General features: G+C 38.2%; 1 protein-coding gene across 1 annotated transcript in view; it reads right to left on the reverse strand.

The window, feature by feature from the left end:
• LOC128990111 (cadherin-99C-like) overlaps nt 1-9,787 on the reverse strand; it is a 123,376-nt gene extending 113,589 nt beyond the window's left edge. Inside the window, exon 1 of the mRNA XM_054412365.1 lies at nt 9,677-9,787. The gene's annotated coding sequence lies outside the window, so the exon portion shown is untranslated. The remainder of the gene's footprint in view (nt 1-9,676) is intronic.
• Nucleotides 9,788-10,023: the final 236 nt, after the last annotated feature.

The raw sequence follows: 10,023 nt of genomic DNA on the forward strand, positions 1-10,023 counted from the left end.
GTTACGTCACTAGTGCACCTGACATCCACGTGAGATAGATGGTCACGTGGTATGTATATATGTAGCACACTCGGGATACGATACAGGAGATCTGGGACACTGTAGTCAGCTGATGATCAGCTGATAGATGTTACGTCACTGGTGCACCTGACATCCAGGTGAAATAGGTGGTCACGTGGTATGTATATCTGGAGCACACTCGGGATACGATACGGGAGATCTGGGACGCTGTAGTCAGCTGATGATCAGCTGATAGATGTTACGTCACTGGTGCACCTGACATCCAGGTGAGATAGGTGGTCACGTGGTATGTATATCTGGAGCACACTCGGGATACGATACGGGAGATCTGGAACACTGATAGATGTTACGTCACTAGTGCACCTGACATCCACGTGAGATAGGTGGTCACGTGGTATGTATATATGTAGCACACTCGGGATACGATACGGGAGATCTGGGACGCTGTAGTCAGCTGATGATCAGCTGATAGATGTTACGTCACTGGTGCACCTGACATCCAGGTGAAATAGGTGGTCACGTGGTATGTATATCTAGGGCACACTCGGGATACGATACGGGAGATCTGGGACGCTGTAGTCAGCTGATGATCAGCTGATAGATGTTACGTCACTGGTGCACCTGACATCCAGGTGAGATAAGTGGTCACGTGGTATGTATATATGTAGCACACTCGGGATACGATACGGGAGATCTGGGACGCTGTAGTCAGCTGATGATCAGCTGATAGATGTTACGTCACTGGTGCACCTGACATCCACGTGAGATAGGTGGTCACGTGGTATGTATATATGTAGCACACTCGGGATACGATACGGGAGATCTGGGACGCTGTAGTCATCTGATGATCAGCTGATAGATATTACGTCACTGGTGCAACTGACATCCAGGTGAGATGGGCGGTCACGTGGTATATGTATGTAAACAATTCCTGCCAATATAACTTTATGTTTGTAAAGGGTAAATAGTAAATAGAGAGGAAAAAACTTGCTGAGTTGCAAGGTCTTCTGTTGACGAAGTTGGCGAGTTTACTCAAAACAAAATTGCACTGCAATACAGTATTTTCATAATACCAATAATACACGTTTGGCAGTCTTCTAGAATATTTACAAACTACAAGATAACTTTGCTCTGTGATTTACTTCCTGCAAATGTTACTAGAGAGAGCATCTTATGAATGAAATTGCAATAAATCTTTTGTACTATTAAGGTTTCCGCCTAGGTTGCTCGTGTATAAAACCTTGGCTAGATTTTATTAGGAATGCGTTGTAAAAAATACTCCTAAGGAGCTCAGGAGATGAGTTCTGGAAGGACCTGTAGAATGGGTCTATTCATCAGATTTATGTTTATGGTTGAAGGGAGATCGTGACCGTCTCATCTAGAGCCTCACCCTTGCAGGTGGCTGCTAGACTAGACCTGGGACCATTGCAAGGGAAGATGAGGCTACCTGCGCGGCAGGTGGGAGTCTGCTACCAAAGGTTCTGGAGCTACTCTTGTCGGCAGCTGAATCGTATAAGAAATTCAATGTTTCGGATTTCTTGATCTTCGTTTCAGATTACAAAATATTAATTTTTTACCGATAGACATTGTTTTTTTCTGTATAAAAGATAGGTGAGCTTATCTATGTTAAAAAACGAATGATAATTTCAAGCGACAGTTGGAGAAAAACGTTATTAAACTGTAGCCAGGCTTAGAACGAGAGGTTAAAATAATTGACCAACAGAGTGTTTTGATTTTAATGACTGATTTCTGACGAATACATAAACCATAGTAAGGATAACTAAAACTTTCGTAAACAATGTCATCTGTTATGTCACATCAATTATCAAATTATTGAATACTTAAGACATAAAATAGGGTTTTAGCAGAAGCAAACTTAGTGAGTGGCATTTATAAGTCCAAATTGAATACAAAACGGCTTCGACTAGTCCAGATGGGGCATATATTCCCGAGTATCGTAACTTCTTTGGAATAAAAATTTAAATAGGCCTAGTTGTTAGATTGCGTAGCACTGAATCCTTTATCAAACGTGATGTTAAATGTAGAAAACGTGATGTTAAATGTAGGAAGATTGTCGATTCAAGCCCGTCTGATTAAAAGCTACAGTAGAATTAAATAGTTTAGTACCAGACTACAACATCACAATAAACCACAATTAATGTTCTGCTCAAATATACCTTTGTGATAAAGTTTAAGCACGTTACCAAAATAAGTGTACACTAGCCTCGGCACCAATTTCTGGCTATTCGCACGTGCTGTTTGACATTTCACGTCAATCTTTGCGCTCATTACACTAATGATGGCGGCACGTACTCGGAGTGACCTCTTGTAATTTTGGTTTTCACGAAAACCTCGATGCCTCGGACTGACCTTGCTCAAGCAAGCAAATATTGCATTCAAACAGACCAAGCTGCTTGGGATGAAATTTGTAAAACGTTTGTTTCAACATACTAAGTTTTTTAAATGCAGTATGGTATTTGCAAGAAATTGTAAGTTACAGTGAAATCAATGTAATACGGATTACTACTACTGTTAAGTCATTTTGAATCGTTCCTTTCATTAACTAATAACTATTTATATGGATATATTATTATTTAGTAAAATTCAGCGAAGTACTAGAAAAAGATAAACTGTTTGAAATCACAATATTCTTTGGGCTTTTCATGATTAAAAAGAGTGTTTTGTGAATTCATTTTCTGTAAAACCTATCTATGACACTTTTTTGGCGAATAAAATGTAAAGTATGTTAATACAAGCCATAACCTTTTTTTATGGAGGCAACGGAGCAGATCCCAAGCCATTCCTGATTGGTTTCACATTCTGGATCACCAACTTAAAATACAAATTGGAAACCGCAAAAAGGAACTCGTAAGGAACTCCTAAGGAATCCAAAGGCTTAGAAGATTATATGTAGTTTTACGAATATTTAGTCAAGCTCTGAAAACAAAGACGCTTGTGTCTTTTGAGATTTCAACCGCATCCGTGGTACGGAGGCAGGGCACGTCCACGTCCATCATATCAGCACGATCTGTGTAGAGAGGTGGGTTACATAAGGCTGGTTTTATGCACCGCGACAGTCGCGAGTCGCGTGTCGCGGCGCGACTCAAGTTCTATTGAGTTAAGGTGCATTGTCCCTGAAGCGACTCTTGCGATAGTAGCTGAGCGATAGTAGCTCAGCGATAGTAGCTCAGCGATAGTAGCTAACCATGTCATTGTCCCTGAAGCGATTGTTCCAGAGCGATTCTGTATATTAGTTTGCTGACTTTCGAGTGAATTGGTGCTATGAGTGCCATGACACCTCCTAATTTTAAAACGTTTTTACTAGCTCGCTTTTTTGTCCGGTACAAACTTTGCAATAAATTTAGAACTAACTTCCCGACGAGCTAGAGAAATGAAACTAGAGAACACAGCTCACAAATGGATGACAATGTAATACTATAACATTTAATTTTCATATTTTCCTTGGGCTAAGCCCCATGGGCTTCCAAATTTTCCATGTTTACATTTTGAAGTCAGCCGTAAATACTTAAATTCGACAGTTCGAAAAGCTTGGGTAGAGGTACAGGTTCTGCTCCCGAGAGATTCTAAATATAAAATAAGCAGTTCAAAGGAAATATAAAACATATGACTTCAGATAATAAGGGTTTGGTATGTATTAACAGGCCATATAAAATAGATTTAACATATTTACACATTAAAGACTAAAAAGTAGAAAATAAATTATAAATAAAAATCCTTTTTTTTAATGCCACGTTTTTAAACGCACTAAAAAGTAAAAATAATTTATAAATATGTGGAGGGAAATACTTAAAATATTTAAAACTAAAAACGTGGGGTGCATGCAATAGATAATAATAGTTCAATAGGTAAAGATAATTGTAAATCAGCATGCGCCCACGTTTTTTTTTAATCTTACAAGTATTTATTCTCCCCACATATTTATAAATTATTTTTTACTTTATAGTGCGTTTAAAAACGTTGCATTTTTAAAAAGTATTTTCATTTATAATTTATAATAGTAGCGATTTAATATTACGTACATATCTGATATCTTCTTTATGGGTAAAAAACAGTTTTGTTTTCTTTGAAGACATTACGAGCAAAACAAGTCTACACACAACACGAATCGCTCAGCGACTGCGACTCTGACTGCCCTCAGAGCAGACCCGCTACAGTCGCTGTGTTCAGCCGCTAGCCGCTCCAGTCGCAGTCGCGTCAAGGACAATGGTCCCATTTGAAACAACGCTAACCAGTGCTCAACTACTATCGCTGAGCTACTATCGCTCAGCTACTATCGCAAGAGTCGCTTCAGGGACAATGCACCTTTAAATGGGAGCATTTATGCACCGCGACAGCGACAAACTGCCGCGGAGCGACTCTAAATACCCGCGACAGGTTTTAGAATCGCAGCTTTAAAAAATGTGTCGCGCGCGGTTCAAGTTCTATTGGATCAAATGGGCACGTTTATGCACCGCGACAGTCGCGGCGCGACAGTAGAATTTTTCATACTCCACGTGGTATATTCTCCATATACTTATATTGATTAATGTTAATAATTAGTATATAAATGAGTTCTTTACTCTTTATTTGTAATATAAATTACATCATTATATTGTGTAATGACATTTTTAAGAGGGTTGACCCAATCCCAACTGTAAATTGTATGTGTTGTTTAAATAACTGGGGTTTTGTCATTAACGTGTACAACACTACAGGGTCTATATTTAAACAACTTAATAATCACTTCTACATCAAAACACAACACACAACATTGGATTGAGAACAGACTGATTTCTTTAATTCCCCCACCACCGGATGTGAGTTTACGCGACAAAAAAGTGTCGCTGTCGCGTGACATTTTTGTCAGCCGCAAGACGTGGCGCGATTCGCGACTCGCGACTGTCGCGGTGCATAAAACCGGCCTAAGTCAGCAGTCAGTAGCCTTGACCCTGGCGTCAGCACGCAGACATTGTACTGCAGAAGATAATTGACAGCAGTTGAAATCCGAGCCAAATATAACCTACAAAGGAGAGACAAACTGGCGGCAAAGGAGCTTTCACTGCATATTAACTACAGATGACAACATCGGATTCAAAGTTATCACATTAAAATCCTAAAGAGTTCACAGAAACTCTGCTGAGGAATCGAGCTTTCACTTAAGATGTCAGTACAGTGAGTGGAGAGGGTTCAATTTTGATCACAATAAGAATTTAACAACTTTGATCATCATCCAACAACTAACATTTTGTGACATTGGTGATTGTTGTTGGCATTTTAATGCTCAAGTCAGTTCACAGTCGAATAATCAAACTCTACATTGCAACATTGGGGCAGCCACTCAAGTCAGCAAAATTCTGCAAGATTGACCCTGACATCGGGTTTAGCGAAGCTGACATTTATAAGCTCCTTATCGGCCGAAATTGATCGCTCGATTTCGACCCACAATCGAAAGGTAGTTGTACAAGTCAGCTATCAGCAACCTTGACCGTGGCGTCACCGCAGACTGACATTTCAATGTCGAGCAGACAATGCACCATCGAATGCTCGAATTCGAGCCAATTACGACCACACAATGGGAGAAGCAGGCGGCGTCACTCCTCTCTTTATTCTGGACGTGTTTTGTATCGAGATCGTATCTTAAAGCTTATTTACACGTCTGTCGCGCCGATCACGCAAGTACTTTAGTATTTGTAAGACATAAAGAGGTTTTGTAGGTACAGCAAGCTAGATAATTAATTTCTTTTGTTGAATAAATTGCATTTCAGTATACTGTATGTGTATCCTTGGATTTATGATGGACTTGGTTGTTTATGTTGTACTTTCAGCTATTTTTTCTTTTTCCACTATGTTAATGTGTAATGCAAAATTTAATCTCCGTCGAAAAAACAGAAGAATTCTTTTAAAAATTTTGAAAAATAGCTGATACTGTATTAATACTTCTACACTAATTAAAAGCGATTGATCAAAATCTGCATTCAGGTTTTAAAATAAGTTAGGCGTTTTAATAATGTTCCTTCTTCATATATTTTAAGGATAGACATATATCTTCACGATGAAGATGTACTTTGTGTTACACATACAAAGTTTACACTCAAAGACTATGACTGATATACAACGGCTGATGAAGAGCGTTCTGTTAAAACTAGACATGCAGTGATGCGGAGAGCTGTTAAATGTATAATTTATGCAATTGTTTTGAATAAAAGAAAATAAATAAATTATTTCTAACTCCACTGTAAATGCTGAAGTAATAGTGTACAATCGAAATTACTGTAATTGTTAATGTATACTGCTAACGAGTTATTTCTCGAAATTTCAATTTTTTTTTCAATTAAATCATAAAATATACAATTTGGATTTGTTTATTTTATTTTTTTTTACTATTCCTACCAAGATACAAATCATTTGTACAGATTTTACTTTGGCTTTGCTTCCGAGGAAAATTATATATTTCTCTCACTGATATTGTCAACTGCAAATCACTCACCGATATTCAAATGTACTCCAGAATGTCCCCGAGTACACAGAACGTATGACTCGTATCAAAAGCCCGTAACCATAACATGCAGAATGAAGTGAAGTGCGTTCACCGCGGCCGTAATGCTGTATGTTTCATATATGCAGGTATTTGTCTACCCTCTGCCCACGGTTTGTCCCTGTCGCATATCTAGGCTAATGTGTAGACCCGTTAGACAAAGACACTGAGCGACTGAGCTCTGTACTCATAGCTATGGGCTATTGTTTACGGTACCAACTATATGGGCTCCTCGAACTCGGGTACGGTACATCGACTTGCGTACTAAACCTGTTTATATGACTTATGTCCGGTTACAATTAGGTGGATTGCAGCATGTGTTGCTTTTGTTCCGCGGTTGAAGGCTAATTTCTTCACATCACTTTTGTTCCGGGGGTCAGCAGGTAGATTTCGGGATCGGCCGAAACATCACTTTTGTTCCGCGGACATCTCTCTTGTTCCGCCAGAGAGGGGGCTGCACTCTCCCTCCCCAAATCCTCTATTTTCTCTCCTCCTAATTCTTTCTTTCATAGGTTAAGTTGGGTTAGGTTAAGTTATTTAAATTACAGATATTTTTGTCAGGTGAAAATCAATGTTTTAAAGCCCGCATGAAAGAAATAATTAGGAGGAGGGCGAAAGAGAGGAGTTGGGGGATGGAGAGTCTAACCCCCTCTCTCGCGGAACAAGAGAGATGTCCGCGGAACAAAAGCAATGTTTCGGCCGGCCCCGAAATCTACCTGCTGATCCTTGGAACAAAAATTATGTGAAGAAATTAGCCTTTTAACATGTAACAAAAGTGATACAGACGGATTGTTCGATTGAATGTTATTCCTCTAGGGTTGATTTTAAAAAGGAGTTTTTTGCTTCAAAACTTAAGGGGTTGGCAATATGACCTGGCCTAGTGAAGCGTGGCAACCTAAAATCGCTTATTTTATTTATTTTTACTTCGATTTTAGAGACATAAATTAAATGAGAGATTAGTTCTCACTCTTGAACGAATTGAGTGACTATGTGATACTTTCCTATATTACTGGAGAGACACAACTCATAAGCATCTTTAGGCCTAGAGGCCAAAGTAATAAAACATAATTTAAAACAGTAATAATACAGAAGGAACAGTACATAATAATATCTTGACTCACATGCAATTAGGGATTTATCGCTAATTTTGTAATGAAGCTGTTTTCTGTTTTCGAGCAAACTAAGCCGCTTCAGGCGACATAGTATTTACAATATATTGTAGATAACGCCAATGTGGTTTCCACCTATATGTCACTTAGACTAGTGTAAGTTCAAAGGCTTATTTAAGCACGCTTATACAAAACTTACACAAACAGCTTAGCAAGATGCTTTTTTCAAGCAACTAGTCAGAGTTTAACGAACCGAGTTGAACGCTTTGTTACTCAACAGGCAAAGAGCCACGCGATATGTCAAGCGACTATGACATACACGGTCGTATTCAGCAGGTGTTGACAAGGTACACTGTCGCTTGGCACATGCCTAGCGTGTAGATAGGCTACATGGTTGCATGGTAAAATGTCTAGCAAGTGGAGTAGCATTGTTGGCTGACCCTTCGTTGTTTCTATGATGTAGGCCTACGCATACACAAAAAGAGAACGCGAACGATTTTTTTAATAAGCAAGAGGATTAAAGATACATTGTTCGGTGTTGTAATTTGCCAGTTTTCATAATATAAGAAAGAAGCATTTTTCTAAACACGTATTGGAGTGGGAAGATTATTTTAGTTTTATGAATGGGAGGGATTGGCGCGCGTTGGGTGGGTATTTAAAAGAAGCTTGGCATTTTAGGTGGGGATTGATAATCGAATTTAACTTACAAAAATTATTTGAAATATTCATCTCCTGAATTAGATTCAAGGAAAAATTCACTGACTTTGACAAGATTTTTTTTGGTGGGGGTATTTGTTTTTTATATTTGTATGTTTATGTGTGTGTGTGTGTAGCCTATATGTGTGTGTGTGTATATATATATGTATGTATGTACATGTATGTGTATATGAGTATATATGTATCTAAAACATATATTGGGCTGTGAGCCAGCTATTTTATTTCTTTAGTTTAATTTGCTTTAATTAAAAATGTTGATTTCAGACTTTTTACTTTTGATTTTAGTCCAGAATTGAATTTATAGTTTTAAATTAAAAGTGTACTGTACACAAAAAAATTATGCCAACCAAAAATAAAGCACTGTTTTCATTTCATTCATTCATTCATTCATTTCATTCATATTATAGTTTCATAATATAATAGTTTCAAAATTAAGTTCCTAACTATGTCTGAGGAGCAATCAAGTATAACAAAATTACAGATACCTATTAGAAGTAAAACAGGCTCTAACATAATTGAGTCGGGTTAGGTTAGGTTAGGTTAGACCTCTTGGTCAATAGTGTATTAATAAAAAACATAAATTACGACGATGGATAAACTAAAGACATCGATGAGTGACTGTAAACACAGGCTACAATATAATTGTGAGAACTAATCTCACTTGTTGCATTAATACGTATTATCTTTTAGTACTGAGGTTAGAATCTGGAGCAGATTAGAATCGTACAAAGCACATAACTTATCACAGTAACTTAACACAGTTAAATAGTTTTAAAATAAGTATTTTTTTAATTACCATACATACTCCGCGTAAATAATTGTTAGCTTCCTCGCCGGCTAATTCGTGACGTTTATCAATTCCCGCAACAATTATAACAATATGTTATAATAGTAGAACAAGAATAGATGGAAACAAGAGAGGGCGAGTTGAAAGATAACAAATGTAGGTTAATCATATAAGAATGCAGTGCTTAATTTACAAACCCGTACACATATAAATAATAAAATTAAATATTATAATGAACAGTAGTACTGTATTCCAATTCTTCGAATCATAAAGTACCTATTATCGTGTACAAAAGTAATCGATAAATAACCAAAATAAATAATAGGCCTACAAAATAAAACTTTCCTCTACCTCTTCAAATAAAAACACATCACAACCGGTTAGAGGACGCCACTCCTCTAACGAAAAGATATCAAATACACGACAAAAATACCTGTATATATTCAGCAAAGAAATAAAAATTTAAGCGCAATGGCATAACTAATGTCAGTGCAAAAGTCCACTTACCAAAAATTAAGGATGCGACTAAATGTAATCCAAAATATGGGAGAAGAGGTTATACACAATAAGAAAAGAGGCGCGAACGCACGGCACTACCTGCTAGACGCACTACTGACACTGAACTGTGAACGTGAACTGAAGTCAGTAACGGAGAGAGTGAGAGGGGTGGGAGAGGGAGAGAGGGCAAACACCGCGACAGGTGCGCCGCCAGACCTTGGCCGCCACCGCCGTCGCACTGCAGAGTTGCGGGTCAAATGGGAGCATCTCCGATCACGAGCACTTGCACTCTCAGACTGCAGAGTTGCGGGTCAAATGGGAGCATCTCCGATCACGAGCACTTACACTCTCAAACT

Source organism: Macrosteles quadrilineatus, unplaced genomic scaffold, assembly GCF_028750875.1.
Source record: "Macrosteles quadrilineatus isolate MER2022 unplaced genomic scaffold, UCM_ALF_1.0 Scaffold_3__2_contigs__length_128488019, whole genome shotgun sequence".
Classification (NCBI taxonomy): domain Eukaryota; kingdom Metazoa; phylum Arthropoda; class Insecta; order Hemiptera; family Cicadellidae; genus Macrosteles; species Macrosteles quadrilineatus.